Source organism: Bufo bufo, chromosome 2 (assembly GCF_905171765.1).
Source record: "Bufo bufo chromosome 2, aBufBuf1.1, whole genome shotgun sequence".
Taxonomy (NCBI): Eukaryota; Metazoa; Chordata; class Amphibia; order Anura; family Bufonidae; genus Bufo; species Bufo bufo.
The window spans coordinates 8,009,985-8,029,107 of NC_053390.1; the positions used below are offsets into that span (position 1 = coordinate 8,009,985).

Below are 19,123 nucleotides of genomic sequence, written 5' to 3' on the forward strand. Positions count from 1 at the left end.
CGTCACTTTTTAGAGGGGGCAATCCACCCCATCACGGTGATTACAGACCACAAAAACCTTCTGTACCTCGAATCAGCTAAGCGTCTCACCCCTAGACAAGCTAGGTGGTCGCTATTTTTTACCAGGTTTAAAGGGTTTCTGTCACCCCATTAAACCGTTTTTTTTTTTTTCTTTAATAATAATCCCTATAGTGCGATCTCATGATACATAATCAAATTAATAATTTTGGTTCAGTAGATTTTGCTAAAAAACGATTTTTAAAATATGCTAATTACCTTGCTACCAGCAAGTAGGGCGGCTACTTGCTGGTAGCCGCCCTACTTGCCGCATCCATGCTGATTGACAGGGCCAGGGAAGGTAATCCTTCTCTGCTGGCGCTGTTAGAATTTGAAATCTCGCGCCTGCGTCGTACCTGGCTTCAATCGGCGCAGGCGCACTGAGAGGCGGCCGCTCTGCTCGACCGCTCCATCCTCAATGCGCCTGCGTCGATGACGTCATCGCATACACCCGGAAGAGAAGACGCCGTGCGCCTGCGCCAATTGAAGCCAGGTACGACGCAGGCGCGAGATTTCAAATTCTAACAGCGCCAGCAGAGAAGGATTACCTTCCCTGGCCCTGTCAATCAGCATGCCGAGGGGGCGTCATTACCATCGTCTTCTCTTCCGGGTGTATGCGATGACGTCATCGACGCAGGCGCATTGAGGATGGAGCGGTCGAGCAGAGCGGCCGCCTCTCAGTGCGCCTGCGCCGATTGAAGCCAGGTACGGCGCAGGCGCGAGATTTCAAATTCTAACAGCGCCAGCAGAGAAGGATTACCTTCCCTGGCCCTGTCAATCAGCATGCCGAGGGGGCGTCATTACCATCGGAGGATGCGGCTGCTACCAGCAAGTAGCCGCCCTACTTGCTGGTAGCAAGGTAATTAGCATATTTTAAAAATCGTTTTTTAGCAAAATCTACTGAACCAAAATTATTAATTTGATTATGTATCATAAGATCGCACTATAGGGATTATTATTAAAGAAAAAAAAAAAAAACGGTTTAATGGGGTGACAGAAACCCTTTAACTTTTTTATTACCTATCGTCCTAGGGCAAAAAATACCAAGGCAGATGCGTTATCTCGTTGTTTCCCTGGAGGGGGTAATGTGAGTGATCCAGTACCCATTCTACAAGAGGAGTGGTTGTCTCTGCGGTACACTCTGTTCTGGAGGGGAAGGTGTTGGAGGCCCAGCGGGACGCCCCGGTCTCTTGCCCCTCAGAGAAATTTTTGTACCGTTAAACCTGCGTCTCAAATTATTAAAGGAACATCATAATTCGGCACTTGCTGGGCACCCGGGTAGTAAAGCAACCTTGGAACTATTGTCTCGTCGTTTTTGGTGGCCAAGGTTGCGTCAGGATGTGATGGATTTTGTGTCTACTTGTTCTACTTGTGTGCACGCGAAAGTCTCTCATACACGTCCTGCAGGGTCTTTATTGCCACTTGTCATTCCCAATAGGCCATGGACACATCTGTCAATGGATTTTATCACTGACTTACCTTTGTCTGCGGGTAAAACAGTTATTTTGGTAGTAGTGGACAGGTTTAGCAAAATGGTACACTTCATTGTGTTACCCGCACTACCTAATGCTAAGACTCTTGCTCAGGTATTCATCAGTGAAATCGTGAAGCTTCACGGGGTCCCTTCCGATGTTCTTTCGGATCGGGGAACCCAGTTTATTTCTACGTTTTGGAAAGCTTTTTGTTCCCGTTTGGGGGTATCCTTTTCCTCAGCTTTCCATCCTCAGTCGAATGGACAGACTGAGCGTACCAACCAAAACCTTGAGACATATCTAAGGTGTTTTGTGTCTGAAAACCAAGAGGTGTGGTCATCATATTTACCGTTAGCCGAGTTTGCCATAAATAATCGCCGTCAGGAATCCACTGGCAAGTCACCATTTCTTGGTGCATATGGTTTTCATCCCCAATTCTGTACTTTCAAAGAGGGGGGGTCTTCTGGGGTTCCCGAAGAGGAACGGTTTTCGTCATCTCTTTCATCTGTATGGCAGAAAGTGCAAGCTAACTTGAAAAATATGGGAGGTAAATACAAATGCATGGCTGATAAGAGACGGTCGCCAGGTCCGGACCTAGGTGTGAATGACTATGTGTGGTTATCTACTAGGAATATTAAATTTAAGGTTCCCTCTTGGAAACTGGGTCTTAGGTTCATTGGTCCTTACAAAATAGTAGCCATCATTAACCCTGTGGCTTTTCGCCTGGAGCTACCTCAGACTTTTAAAATTCATAACGTCTTCCATAAGTCTTTACTCAAAAAGTATGTTCCACCTCTAGAACCATCACCGCTGCCACCCCCTCCTGTTATTGTGGATGGTAATCTAGAGTTTCAAATATCCAAAATTGTTGATTCTCGTCGGGTCCGCCGCTCTCTTCAATATCTGGTGCATTGGAGGGGTTACGGTCCCGAGGAAAGAGTGTGGGTCCCAGCGTCTGAGGTAAACGCCGACAGGTCAGTTCGGGCTTTTCATGCCTCTCATCCTGAGAGACTTAGTCCTGAGTGTCCGGAGGCCCCTCGTGGAAAGGGGGGTACTGTCACGAGGGTATCAAGAGCCACGTCTGACTCCGTTATACCCGGGGTCAGGAAGTCGCAGCGGGTGGCTGCGCGCTCTATGTATAAAGATAGTGCTGTTTCTTAATGGTAGCTTTCTGGGTTTGCCTTGCAACCCTTTTTGGCTCACTCAGGGATCCGTAGCTTCTTCTCCTCAGCTGTTTCTTGTCCAGCACTCCCAACCTCCTTATATTCCCCTCTCCCACTTCTCTGGTTGCCAGATATAGAGCTTCCTGCCTGGACTTCTATACTGACCCACTGGAGCTGTGTAGCTGTGTTCCCTGGTTGTTGTTCCAGAATGTTACCCTCCGGATCCCTGTTGGGCCTTGGTGGGCTGCTGTTGTGGGAAGATATCCACTCCAAGACATGATGACAATACACAATATATTAAAAACACATCTTAATAAAATTTCCACAACACCTGGTACTCCTATCAAAGATACCCCTTAACTCATGTATTCTGCTCTAGAGAGGAGATTCACATTATAATCACAATTTTCTGGTAGCTGTAGAGAAGTGTCTCTCGTGTGTCGTGTCTGCATTGCTGGGAATAGTGGTATTATTGCTAACGTCAACCTAGCTATTGTACAGGGCCCCTCTGTATTATTGGCCGTATGTATGTATGTGTGACTAGTATTTCCACAGGCCAATACCCATCCTGTTGGTAGAGGTACATGTTTGTCTAGGGATGGAACTGTTTTTGTAATATTACATTGCATATATATATTTTTTTTCTGATACTATCTTTTTACAACTTTCTAGATTTCTATCATATTACTTTGCAGAGTCTCATATGTAGGACAGTTATAACGAGCATGATAAGGATTTACATATCCATATTTAACATCATGATCCTGCAAATCTGTGTCATTTGATTGGGAACGTAGGAGCCCTGTCCATACAGCTACTGGGGTGGGGACTGCAATTTTCAAGGCACTACATTTCAGCCATCTTGAGGAATTTCCCGACTGCGTCATCTCGTTGGGGGTCAAGGCTGTCTGCCTCCGTTAGTACCCCTTCTGTATCTTCTTCGAGGTTAAGGCTGTCTGCCTCCGTTCCTGCCTCCTCTCTCGCTCTCACAAGCTTCACTCGGGTGGCGTGGATTCAAATTGGAGATTGTTCAGTCAGCACAGCTGTTCTGGTTACTGCAATGACGGTAGTAGGTGGGCCATATACAAAATCACCTTGAGCTCTTCCTTTCTTCAGTGTTTCGACCACCATCTCATCCCCCACCCTGTATGGGTGGGTGGGTTCCTGTGGAAAAGAGGGTAACTTACAAGCAACTTTGTCCTCAGTTTTGTTAAGTACCTGTATCAATTTGGTGACATAGTCTTCCCTAATCTGGTCTATGTCGCCTTCCTGTACCACTAGGGGGTGACTTGCCCAAGGAGTTGGAAAGGGCCTACCCATAAGGATTTCAATGCTGTTATGTCCTATTCCGTGGAAATGTGCTATTAAGATGGAAGCACTGTATTGGGGGAATGCATAACTTCCCCTCTTTGCAGACTAATTCTAATCCTGTCTTAGGATTTTTCTGCAATACTGGATAACACCAGTCTTGTTGTTCCTGTTCAGTGGCATACCACTGAAGATCAGTAAGTATTTGCAACATCTCAGGGGTTGGAGGTGCCAGACATGGCATCTCCCAATGGTTACACAAACCTGTGAGGTTGCATTTGGCCACTCATTTCGCCACCTTATCTGCCAGCGCATTGCCCTGTGAGACATGATCCTTACCATCTGCTGCCGTGAATCCTCTCCTCTGCCAAATCATACCATGGTCCCACACTACCCCATGTGTGTACCTACTCTCAGTATAAATGGTAACATGTCTATCAGTATGTAGAATACATGTCCTAGTGAGTGCCATGAGCTCCGCTGCCTGCTGTGTTGAGTGCGGATGTCCTTGAGTAGGCCTACAACATCATGAGTGGTGTGCAAAATGGTGTAATGTCACATTGTGAAAGGAGTTGCCAACTCTACCATCATAGCACAGGCTGCAAGAGAACGCAGACATGCCGGCATCCCTTGAACAGAGGTGGGCATTACCTTTGAGAAAAATACACAAGGACGCAACTTGCCTCCGTTTTCTTGTGTCAGTACACCCGCCATGGTTTTACAATTTTGGCGTGCAAACATGTGGAAGGGCATATTATAGTCAGGGAGGCCCAGCCCTGGACTCGACCTGAGCGAACATTTCAGATAATCAAATGCATTGTACATTTCAGAAGACTATTTAATCAAATCTGGATTTTCTTCCAGAGTTGCTTGCCTCAAAACATTGTCAATAGTGGGAGCAATCAGGAATCCATTGTCTACAGTAATTTATCATACCAAGGAAAGATAACATTTCTTTCTTGGTGTGCGGGGCGACCAAACCCGCAATAGACTGAACTCTTTCTGCGCTGATTCTCCGTTCACCTTTTGTGAGGACAAAGCCCAAGTATTCAACCTGCATTTTACACCATTGCATTTTCTTAAGTGTCACTTAGTGACCACATCCTGACAATCATTATAACAGTGATAAACCCTCCTGAATGCTGGCCTCCGCTGACATGCTACACAGTAACAAATCATCGACATATTGCAGCAGCACAGAACCTTGGGGGGTGTACTATGGCTCTAACATCGCTTGGAGGACTATGCTGTACACTACAGGTGAATCAGCATATCCCTGGGGTCTGCACCAGGTCAGTTGGCGTCCTTCAAAGGAAAAAGCAAAAAGTAGTCTGGTTATCTTATCAACTGGGATAGAGAAGAATGCATTTTTCAGATCTATCACACTGAACCAAACAGCGTCTGCTGGAATGGCAGATAATGATTAAGTGACATCAGGTACAACAGGGGCTATGTTGTTGATGGCCCCTAAATCCTGTACAAAGCGGGTAGCACCATCTGCCTTTGTCACTGGATTCACGGGCGTGCTGTAGGGTGAAATCACCTCTTACAGGATTCCCTTTTGTAGGAATTCTTCTATCATTGGTCTAAGTCCATCAAGTTTCTCTTTTGACAGCGGGTATTGTTTCTGGAACACTGAGATGACTCCTGGTTTCACAGTAGCTGTGTAAAGTGTGCAATCTATGAATCCTGTGTCATATTCATTTGAAGACCATAATGCAGGGTTAATGTTATTAAGTTCTGGGTGGTCCCGTATGTTTGCAAGAATCAGTGGCACTGGTGTAGAGACTGGAATGAGATCTGAGTGTACTCTTATGTCCTGATTCTTTGCTGATACCTGCAAGTCAAGCTTAATGAACAAATCTCTCCCTAACAGGCTAACTGGGCAATCTGGTATAATGCTGAATACATGATCTGTGATGTATTCCCTGTCCATGTTCTCGAGTGGTAGTGAGTCAGTTTTGAAAGTTTTTGTCAAAACCCCATTAATTCACATAGAAGGCTCACACTTCCTTCCTCCCACTCTGAGTCATCTAAGTCCACCCCTTTTAGTCGGACGCTGTGGTCCTCCTTTTTGTCTGTCATTAGTATCCTAGCTGTCCAAAAGAACAGAGCTCAGATGTTAAGCACAACACTTAACATGTAACACATAACTGAAAACATTGAAACAAACAGATCTGACAATACAGACATGAACACACAAAGGGCCCATAAAAACTTTTCATTGACTTCAATAAAAAAAATGTACAGCTTGATCAATGCTGTTGGCACCAATAAAAACCAAAAACTTCCAAAAAATAAATAAAAATAAAATTCTCAATGTGCATATTATATAAAAACAAATACCGTATTCCATACACATTCACATACATTTTCATGTACTTAAAACAGCTCATAATCAGTCTTCACACATATTCGCCTCAATTACAACTCAAAGCCACACCCATTCACATTCCACTGAATCATTCATGTCTTCCAACCCACATTGTTTCATCCCGAAACTTGCAGCACAGACAAACACAGCTTTCCTGGAAACAAATAGCCACACCACACACAGTTTGTTGCTGCATTTCCCAATCTCTTCTGGTTTTCCCTCTGTGATTAATCAACTCTTATAAGAAGACAATATACATGTTATAATCATAGTCATTTTGTTAAAAGCTGGATTCCCACATTACACTGCTTGGGGAAGAAAATGACCGAACAATTCTTTATCTTGTATAATATATTACACATTACTTACTCTGCATGATTTCCTGGCCGCTTCCCTTATCTCAGGAATGTGTTTGTGTGAAGGCGGGGGAAGTGGATTTCTATAGCTAGATACATACAATTCTTATCCATTAACTGATGCTGTCTGAAGTCCATGTGGAGACGTTCCGTTTTAAGGTAAGCATTAGTCCATCAGATTGTTAATAAATGTGGAAATAATTAGACTGTCATTCTGGAGAACCAGTAGCCCTGCCTCTAATTTCCAGCAATCCACAAATCTCCAGAAATCAATAACGCTTTCTGAGGGTTTTTGCTTACATGTTACGGCTACTAGGAGTGAAGACTTTTGTTTAAATACCTATATCATGTGTTTTTCTAGCTCCTTTCATATAATCCATATCCCATGAAGGGTTAGGTTCAAAATACGGTCAGGCGGCAGTGTCGCCTAAGCATAGACCCTTGACCATGTCCATGTAATATATGCTATTGTCTCCTTCCTTGGGAAAGGGGTCTATCGCTTCCATTGCCTCTGTCCACTCTGCCAAATTATCTACCCATGAGTTAACAAGGTAATAATTTGTAGGACTGACTCGGGCAACATATTGTTTACATGTTTCTCCTGGTTCTGGTTTAGGGTATTCTATCTTAGATTTTTTTTGACTACCCATTATTAAAACTTATTTTCTTACAAAAAGAATTCAAAACACAGAATGTTAGTCTTGGGACGACAGTTGTACACTTACGACCCAGTCTGTCACTTCCCCTTATATAACTATTAGACAAAACAAGTTATCATGCAAAAACTTCTACAATTATCAAACAACTTATCATGCAAAACTTCTACAATTATCTTATTAAGAATCAAATCAAGCTGTTAAACCGTCTGTTCCCTGAACAGATCTTTTACGGGACTCCCTGAGCCCTCTGAAGTGCACTTTCCTGGTTACTGGATTCCCTGAATCTTTTCTGTTCCCGAAACAGATCTTTTACGGGGCTCCCTGAGCCCTCTGAAGTGCACTTTCCTGGTTACTGGATTCCCTGAATCCTTTCTGTTCCCGGAACAGATCTTTTACGGGGCTCCCTGAGCCCTCTGAAGTGCACTTGTCTTGTTACTGGATTCCCTGAATCCTAAGGCAAAAACTCCCTGAGTTATGCTTACTGTATCCCTGACACAGTACTTCGAAGTCTATCTAAGGGTCCCTTATGTACTTACTTGAATCGAGACGTGGTCAGTGCCCCCGGAATGGCCTAAAGGACAAAAATCAGTGTCTCTTCTTACCAAACATCAGGGATGACCTTCCCAATTCCGGACGAAAGCCCCCAAATTGTAAGGAAATATTCTTATCTTTCCCTTATATTGTACCTGAGGTACAAGACTTCGGTATTCAGCTTGATTTGATTCTATCTGGCCAGAGAGAGTGATAATGAGGTAAGACACAGTGCTGTGTAGTTTCAAAATCACTCTAAGAATTTTATTACCTTTTAGACATATATATAGTACTCAATGACATGATGTTTAAGTTAAACAGTAACACATGTTTTTAGCCAGCTAATTATCTTCTACCAGAGTCCAAGGCAATTCATAACATGCTAGAAAAACCGCTTAGTAATAGCTTATCATATGGACTTTCACCTGCTATGTGTCCATGCTTGCGTAATTAATGTATGGAACATGATGTAATATAAGCTTATATAAAAAATATATGGTTTGGACTGAAATAGAATCTATCAGGGCCTTCCCATTTCCCTCCCTTAGCGTGACGCCGGTCATGACAAGCGCAAATCAAGAGTGTCGTAAGTGGAACTATCTACTTCCTACCATTCCACGCTTCAAGAGCTTTTCTACAAGTAATGAAGTAATGTTTTCTTGTTTATGTTCCTTTGTTCTTTTGTTGCAGGTGTTCCAGTAGAAAAACATCTGTATTTCATGGACTTGAACAAGATTATTATTGTTATTAGAAATCATAGATTTCGACGGGGAGTATCATGTTACACATGCATGGTTTGCCTTTTCATGATGTGTGTCCCTTCTCTCTTCCCCTAGCTTCTGCTCTCTCTTGTCTCCTCCCCTCTTCTTCATTCTGGCTTCACCCCTCATCTCAGCTACTTGCTCTGTTAGCTGCTCACTGCATGATTTTTTGACCTATCCATCTGTTCATCGGTGTATGATCTGCACAGTTTGGAATAAACTTCTTCACGATCTACAAGGTGTCGTTTGGATCGAGTCACTGTCAGCCAATTCACCTAAGATTATGGTTATCGCCATCTCAGCAGAACTGTAAGTTCAGAGATCACATTGTAATGCTTAGACTGGAGAGGCAGAACAACTACTACTACTATTACTACTACTATCACTACTACTACTACTACTATCACTAATACTACTATCACTACTACTACCACTACTACTACTATCACTACTACTATCATTACCACTACTACTACTACTACTACTATCATAACTACTATTACTACTATCACTACTACTACTACTACTATCACTACTACTACTCCTATCATTACTACTACCACTACCACTACTATTATTACTACTACTACTATCACAACTACTACTATCATTAGTACTACTATCATTACTACTACTATCACTACTACTACTACTACTATCACTACTACTATTACTTCTACTATTATCACTACTACTACTACTATTACTACTACTACTATCACTACTACTACTACTATCACCGCTACTACTATCATTACTAATATTACTACTACTATCACTACTACTATTACTACTACTACTACTATCACTACTAATACTATCACTACTACTACTACCACTACTATCACTACTATTACTACTACTACTACTATCACTACTACTACTACTACTACTACTACCACTACTACTATTACTACTACTACTATCACTACTACTACTACTATCACTACTATTACAACTACTACTACTATCAATACTACTACTATCACTACTACTATCACTACTACTACTACTACTATCACTACTACTACTATCACTACTACTACTACTATCACTACTACTACTACTATCACTACTACTACTACTACTATCAGTAGAGAAAGATGCAAACCACTACTACTATCACTACTACTACTACTATCACTACTACTACTAACATTACTACTACTACTACTACTATTACTGCTATCACTACTACTACTATCACTACTACTACTATCACTACTAATACTATCACTACTACTACCACTACTATTACTACTATTACTACTACTACTACTATTAGTAGTACTACTATTACTACTATCACTACTACTATTACTACTACTGCTATCACTACTATTACTACTACTATCACTACTATCACTACTACTACTACTACTACTATCACTACTACTATAACTACTATCACTACTATCACTACTACTACTATCACTACTACTTTCACTACTACTACTATCACTACTACTATCACTACTACTATCATTACTACTATTACTTCTACTATTATCACTACTACTACAACTACTACTATCACTACTACTACTATCATTACTAATATTACTACTACTATCACTACTACTACTACTATTACTACTAAAATCACTACTACTACTATCACTACTACTACTATAACTACTATCACTACTACTACTATCACTACTACTATCACTACTACTACCACTACTATTATCACTACTAATACTATCACTACTACTACCACTACTATTACTACTACTACTATTAGTAGTACTACTATTACTACTACTATCATTACTACTACTACTACTACTATCATCACTACTACTATTACTTCTACTATTATCACTACTACTACAACTACTACTATTACTATCACTACTACTATCACTACTACTACTATCATTACTAATAGTACTACTACCACTACTACCACTATAACTACTACTACTATCACTACTACTACCACTACTATCACTACTACTACTATCATTACTAATATTACTACTACTATCACTACTACTACTATTACTACTAAAATCACTACTACTACTATCACTACTACTATTATAACTACTATTACTACTACTACTACTATCATTACTACTACTACTATCATTACTACTACTACTACTACTACTATCACTACTACTATTACTTCTACTATTATCACTACTACTACAACTACTACTATTACTATCACTACTACTATCACTACTACTACTATCATTACTAATATTACTACTACTATCACTACTACTACTATCACTACTACTACTATAACTACTATCACTACTACTACTATCACTACTACTATCACTACTACTACTATCATTACTACTACTATCACTACTATCACTACTAATACTATCACTACTACTATCACTACTACTACTACTATCACTACTACTATCATTACTACTATTACTACTACTATCACTACTACTATTACTACTACTATCACTACTACTACTACTATCACTACTACTACTATAACTACTATCACTACTACTACTATCACTACTACTACTACTATCACTACTACCACTACTATCACTACTACTACCACTACCACTACTATCACTACTACTACTACTACTACTACTACTATCATTACTACTACTATCATTACTACTACTACTACTACTACTATCATCACTACTACTATTACTTCTACTATTATCACTACTACTACAACTACTACTATTACTATCACTACTACTATCACTACTACTACTATCATTACTAATAGTACTACTACCACTACTACCACTATCACTACTACTACTATCACTACTACTACCACTACTATCACTACTAATACTATCATTACTACTATTACTACTACTATCACTACTACTACTACTATCATTACTACTATTACTACTACTACTATCACTACTACTATCACTACTACTATTATCACTACTACTTCAACTACTACTATTACTATCACTACTACTATCACTACTACTACTATCATTACTAATATTACTACCACTACCACTACTATCACTACTATTACTACTACTACTACTACTACTACTACTATCATTACTACTACTACTATCACTACTACTATTACTTCTATTATCACTACTACTACAACTACTACTACTATTACTATCACTACTACTATCACTACTACTACTATCATTACTAATATTACTACTACTATCACTACTACTACTATCACTACTACTACTATAACTACTATCACTACTACTACTATCATTACTACTACTATCACTACTAATACTATCATTACTACTACTATCACTACTACTACTACTATCACTACTACTATCATTACTACTACTATCACTACTACTTGTCACGGCTGTATGTGGGCAACAATAGTAATACACAGTACAGAGCTACTGACTGGACCCAGAACTAGGGAGGATAACGGGTGACCCCTGTCCGACCCTCAACGCTCTCCCTATTCTGCTAAAGCACATGCCCGGATCCAAATGGCGGAAAGAGGCATGCCCACGTGCCTAAGACTAATGACCACTGTAACCCCTACAATAGTGGAAGGGGCACGGCCACCAGTGCCCTACTCAGTATATGGAGGGAACCGTGGCCACCTCAGATCCAGTCAGAAAATAAACAGGAACACAACAATGTCTGCACACATAGCTGACGGTGTTGCAGCCGCAGAGAAGATGGATCCAAGGACAGGCTGGCAATATCCGGAGTGCTAGCTGCAGCAGAACACAGGTCCAGTGAACTGATAGCTACAAGTGAAGAAACTAAAGCCAGAGCTACAACTGAAGTGAGAACTATAATCCACATCCTATCATAGGAGGAGGGGTGATATAAAGAGAGGAAAATCAAACACATGAAGGACAGCTGTGGTGAAAGAAACCAAAAGTAAACAGAGTAGTGAGAACTCCTCCCAGCTCTAGTAGTGACATCATCACAGGGGTGGAGAAACAGAGCTGTGAGAACGTCCCAAAGCTCTGGTAGTGACAGTACCCCCCCCTCTACGGGTGGACTCCGGACACCCAGGACCCACCTTCTCAGGATGAGCCCTATGAAATGCCCTGATGAGGCGAGTGGCTTTAATGTCCGACACCGGAACCCACATCCTCTCCTCAGGACCATAACCCTTCCAATGAACGAGGTACTGAAGAGAACCGCGGACCATGCGAGAGTCCACAATTCTGGAAACCTCAAACTCCAGATTGCCATCAACCAAAATCGGAGGAGGAGGCAAAGAGGAGGGTACCGTGGGCTGGACATATGGTTTTAAGAGAGATCTGTGAAATACATTATGTATCTTCCAAACCCGTGGAAGATCAAGACGGAAGGCAACAGGATTGATGACTGACAAGATTTTATAAGGCCCAATAAACTTGGGACCCAATTTCCAGGAGGGAACCTTCAACTTAATGTTTCTAGTAGACAACCACACCAGATCACCCACATTCAGGTCCGGACCAGGCACACGTCTCTTATCAGCCACACGCTTATACCTCTCACTCATCTTTTTAAGATTACCCTGAATCTTTTGCCAAATGGTAGACAAAGACGAGGAAAATCTCTCCTCCTCAGGTAAACCAGAAAGAGCCCCTCCCGAGAATGTCCCAAACTGTGGATGGAACCCATATGCACCAAAGAATGGTGACTTATCAGAAGATTCCTGACGACGGTTGTTCAGAGCAAACTCAGCAAGAGGGAGAAATGAACACCAATCCTCCTGGTTCTCTGAAACAAAACAGCGCAAATATGTCTCCAGATTCTGATTGAGGCGCTCAGTCTGACCATTCGACTGCGGATGAAAAGCAGAAGAGAAGGACAGCCGAACCCCCAGGCGAGAACAGAAAGCCTTCCAGAACCTGGACACAAACTGCGTGCCTCTATCGGAAACAATATCAGAGGGAATGCCGTGCAATTTAACAATATGGTCGACAAAAGCTTGCGCCAACGTTTTAGCATTAGGTAAACCAGGGAAAGGTACGAAATGAGCCATCTTGCTAAAACGGTCCACCACCACCAGGATCACCGACTTCCCCGAGGAACGAGGAAGATCCGTGATAAAGTCCATGGACAGGTGTGTCCAAGGACGGGAAGGAATGGGTAACGGGAGAAGGGAACCTGAAGGCCGTGAACGAGGGACCTTAGCGCGAGCGCACGTCTCACAAGCAGCCACAAAACCCTCCACCGACTTACGAAGAGCCGGCCACCAAAATCTCCGAGCAATGAGATCCACCGTGGCTCTACTCCCGGGGTGACCAGCAAGAACCGTATCATGATGCTCCTTAAAGAGTTTGTGACGTAGCTCAGGAGGCACGAACAACTTCCCAGAAGGACAACGGGCAGGTGTCTCAGTCTGGGCAGCCTGGACCTCGGCCTCCAAATCGGAATATAGAGCAGAAACAACTACCCCCTCCGCCAAAATGGGACCCGGGTCCTCGGAGTTTCCTCCTCCCGGAAAACAGCGAGAGAGAGCATCAGCCTTCACATTTTTTATCCCAGGTCGGAATGTAACAACAAAATTGAATCTGGAGAAGAACAGAGACCATCTGGCCTGTCTCGGATTCATACGCCTGGCCGACTCCAAGTATGCCAGATTCTTATGGTCGGTAAAAACGGTGATAGGGTGCCTGGCCCCCTCCAACCAATGGCGCCATTCCTCGAAAGCCAACTTGATGGCCAACAACTCCCTATCGCCCACATCATAGTTTCTCTCTGCCGGGGAGAGTTTTTTAGAGAAAAAGGCACAGGGTCGCCACTTGGCAGGGGAAGGGCCCTGGGACAAAACCGCACCCACACCCACCTCGGAAGCATCCACCTCAACAATAAAAGGTAAGGAAACATCGGGATGCACCAAGACGGGAGCAGACGCAAAATTCTCTTTAATCTTAGAAAAGGCTGCAAGCGCCTCCTCCGACCAAGAGGAAAAATCCGCCCCCTTTTTTGTCATGTCAGTGAGGGGTTTGACAACAGAGGAATAATTCAAAATGAACTTTCTGTAATAGTTCGCAAAACCCAGAAAGCGCATCAATGCCTTCTGATTCTCAGGAAGCTCCCACTCAAGTACAGCACGGACCTTCTCGGGATCCATGCGAAAACCAGAAGCAGAGAGGAGAAAACCCAGAAATTGAATCTCCGATACCATAAAAAGACATTTCTCCAGCTTGGCGTACAATTTATTTTCCCGCAGAATTTGCAGAACCTGAAAAAGATGATCCTGATGGGTCTGAACATCAGGGGAAAAAATCAAAATATCATCAAGATACACCAATACAAATTTCCCCATTAAATGATAGAAAATACTATTAACAAAATGCTGAAAGACGGCCGGAGCATTCATCAGGCCGAAAGGCATAACGAGATTCTCGAAATGCCCGTCAGGGGTATTAAAGGCCGTTTTCCATTCATCCCCCTCTCTGACCCTGACCAGGTTGTACGCGCCTCTCAAATCCAATTTGGAAAACACCTTGGCCCCAACAATTTGATTGAAGAGGTCCGGGATCAGAGGAAGGGGATAGGGATCGCGAATCGTGATACGGTTCAGCTCCCTAAAATCTAGGCAAGGTCTCAGAGAGCCATCTTTCTTTTTAACAAAAAAAAAACCCGCGGCCACAGGTGACTTTGAGGGACGAATATGCCCCTTTTCGAGACTCTCGGAGATGTAAGTTCGCATAGCGATTCTTTCCGGTTGTGAGAGATTGTAGAGGCGTGCTTTTGGCAGCTTGGCGCCGGGAATGAGGTTAATGGGACAGTCAAACTCCCGGTGAGGAGGTAGCTCCTGAACACCGCTCTCGGAAAACACGTCCGAGAAATCAGAGAGAAATGATGGCACCGTTTTAGTAGACACCTCTGCAAAAGTCGCTGTGAGACAATTCTCTCTACAAAAGTCACTCCACTCATTTATTTGCCTTCCTTGCCAATCAATAGTGGGGTTATGTCTAGTGAGCCAGGGTAACCCCAAAACTAGAGGAGACGGCAATCCGTTAAGGACAAAACAAGATATATCCTCCACATGAGTGTCACCTACAGCTAGCCGGATATTGTGAACAATGCCTTTCAGAGATCTCTGTGAGAGTGGAGCAGAGTCAATAGCAAAAACAGGTATATCCTTTTCTAATGTGCAAACCTGAAAACCATGCATGGCTACAAATTGAGTGTCAATAAGATTGACGGCCGCTCCACTATCGACAAAAATCTCACAAGAAATGACTTTGCTCTCTAGCGCCACCCTGGCAGACAGGAGAAAACGGGAACTGCAGGTCAGAGGAAAAGCATCAAATCCTACATCAACTTTGCCCAAAGTAGCAGATGAAGCAGAACTTGATGATTTACCTTTTGAGATTTTTCTCTTATTATCGCTCTTAGTACGGTTCAAGAATCTCCTAGATGGACAAACATTTGCCAAATGACCTATGCCCCCACAACAAAAACAGACCATACTCTGAGGACTAAATCCTCTTTTATCAGGGGCAAGTCGAGCTAGCTGCATGGGCTCCTCCTCAGAGGGGAGCGAGACAGGATGAGGCCCCTGCACACTGAATGAGTCCGCACCACTTCCCCTAGACTGACAATGGCTGGACAGAGAGGTCTCGTTTCTTTCTCTTAGACGCCTGTCAAGGCGTACCGCCAATGACATGGCAGACTCTAAGGACGTTGGTCTCTCATGGAAAGCAAACGCATCTTTTAATCTCTCCGAGAGACCATGACAGAACTGACTCCGGAGTGCAGCATCATTCCAACCCGAATCAGCTGCCCATCTCCGAAATTCAGAACAATAAAGCTCCGCAGACCGTTTGTTCTGGCATAAAACACGTAGGTTAGATTCGGCCAGAGCAACACGATCCGGGTCATCATAAATCTGCCCCAGGGCCACAAAAAATCCCTCCACGGATCGAAGGGAGGGATCCCCTGATGGCAGCGAAAAAGCCCAAGTCTGAGCATTACCCCTGAGCAGGGAGATGACAATCCTCACCCTCTGCTCTTGATTACCAGAAGAGTGAGGACACAAGCAAAAATGGAGTTTGCATGCCTCTCTGAAACGAACAAAATTCTCACTGCCCCCGGAGAACGTCTCCGGAAGTGAGACCTTTGGCTCGCAACAGACTCCATGAGCCGGAGCAGGGCCCAATGCTTGAAGCTGAGTCATAGATTGACGGAGATCCGCTACTTCCAAAGAAAGACCCTGCATGCGGTCAACCAGGCCAGAAAGCGGATCCATGTCAAAAAAGGACGGTTTTGGTGGATTATAATGTCACGGCTGTATGTGGGCAACAATAGTAATACACAGTACAGAGCTACTGACTGGACCCAGAACTAGGGAGGATAACGGGTGACCCCTGTCCGACCCTCAACGCTCTCCCTATTCTGCTAAAGCACATGCCCGGATCCAAATGGCGGAAAGAGGCATGCCCACGTGCCTAAGACTAATGACCACTGTAACCCCTACAATAGTGGAAGGGGCACGGCCACCAGTGCCCTACTCAGTATATGGAGGGAACCGTGGCCACCTCAGATCCAGTCAGAAAATAAACAGGAACACAACAATGTCTGCACACATAGCTGACGGTGTTGCAGCCGCAGAGAAGATGGATCCAAGGACAGGCTGGCAATATCCGGAGTGCTAGCTGCAGCAGAACACAGGTCCAGTGAACTGATAGCTACAAGTGAAGAAACTAAAGCCAGAGCTACAACTGAAGTGAGAACTATAATCCACATCCTATCATAGGAGGAGGGGTGATATAAAGAGAGGAAAATCAAACACATGAAGGACAGCTGTGGTGAAAGAAACCAAAAGTAAACAGAGTAGTGAGAACTCCTCCCAGCTCTAGTAGTGACATCATCACAGGGGTGGAGAAACAGAGCTGTGAGAACGTCCCAAAGCTCTGGTAGTGACACTACTACTATTACTACTACTACTACTATCACTATACTATCACTACTAATACTATCACTACTACTATCACTACTAATACTATCACTACTACTACCACTACTATTAGTACTACTATTACAACTACTATTACTACTATCACTACTACTGCTATCAATACTATTACTACTACTATCACTACTACTACTATCACTACTACTATCACTACTACTACTATTACTACTATCACTACTACTACTATCACTACTATCACTACTAATACTATCATTACTACTATCACTACTACTACTATCATTACTACTATTACTACTACTACTATCACTACTAATACTATCACTACTACCACTACTATCACTACTATTACTACTACTACTATTAGTACTACTATTACAACTACTATTACTACTATCACTACTACTACTATCACTTCTACTACTACTGCTATCACTACTACTACTACTATAACTATCACTACTACTACTATCACTACTACTACTATCACTACTACTACCACTACTACTACTATCACTACTACTACAACTACTACTATTACTATCACTACTACTACTATCACTACTACTACAACTACTACTATTACTATCACTACTACTACTATCACTACTACTACTATCATTACTAATATTACTACTATCACTACTACTATTACTACTACTACTATCAGTACTACTATCACTACTACTACTACTATCGCTACTACTATCACTACTACTACTAACATTACTACTACTACTGCTATCACTACTACTACTATCACTACTACTACCACTACTATCACTACTATTACTACTATTACTAATACTACTACTATTACTACTACTATCACTACTACTACTATCACTACTACTACTATAACTACTATTACTACTATAACTACTATCACTACTACTATCATTACTACTTTTACTACTACTATCACTACTACTATTACTACTACTATTACTACTACTGCTATCACTACTATTACTACTACTATCACTACTACTACTACTACAACTACTACTGCTATCACTACTACTTTCACTACTACTACTTTCACTACCACTAATATTCTACCACTACTATTACTCTCACTACTACTACTATTACTACTACTACTATCACTACTACTATCACTACTATTACTAGTACTATCACTACTACTACTACTACTATCACTAGTACTATCACTACTACTTCTATTATCACTACTAGTACCACTACTACTATCACTACTACTATCACTACTACTATTATCACTACAACTATTACTACTATCACTACTACTACTATTACTACTACTGCTATCACTACTATTATCACTACTACTATCTTACTACTACTATTCTACTACTACTTTCACTACTACTACTACTACTAACACTATTACTACTACCACCCATAGACAGTCTTGTATGTTCCATGCTAAGCTGCCGCTGATGCTATTGCAGCCACGTGCTACTATATCCGTACCGTACCCTTTCCACATCCACACTGCACTGCTGCTGACAATTAGAAGGGAGAAATGTTTTTGGTTCGTTCACAATAAGCCTCTTTTTCTTGTGCGTGTTGTTTGGGCAGAATTCCGACCCTGT

At 42.3% G+C, this 19,123-nt stretch overlaps 1 protein-coding gene across 2 annotated transcripts in view; it reads right to left on the reverse strand.

Moving 5' to 3' along the window:
• The window catches only part of LOC120991971 (zinc finger protein OZF-like), a 576,950-nt gene that overhangs the window by 207,304 nt on the left and 350,523 nt on the right, over positions 1-19,123 (reverse strand). The window lies entirely within an intron of this gene.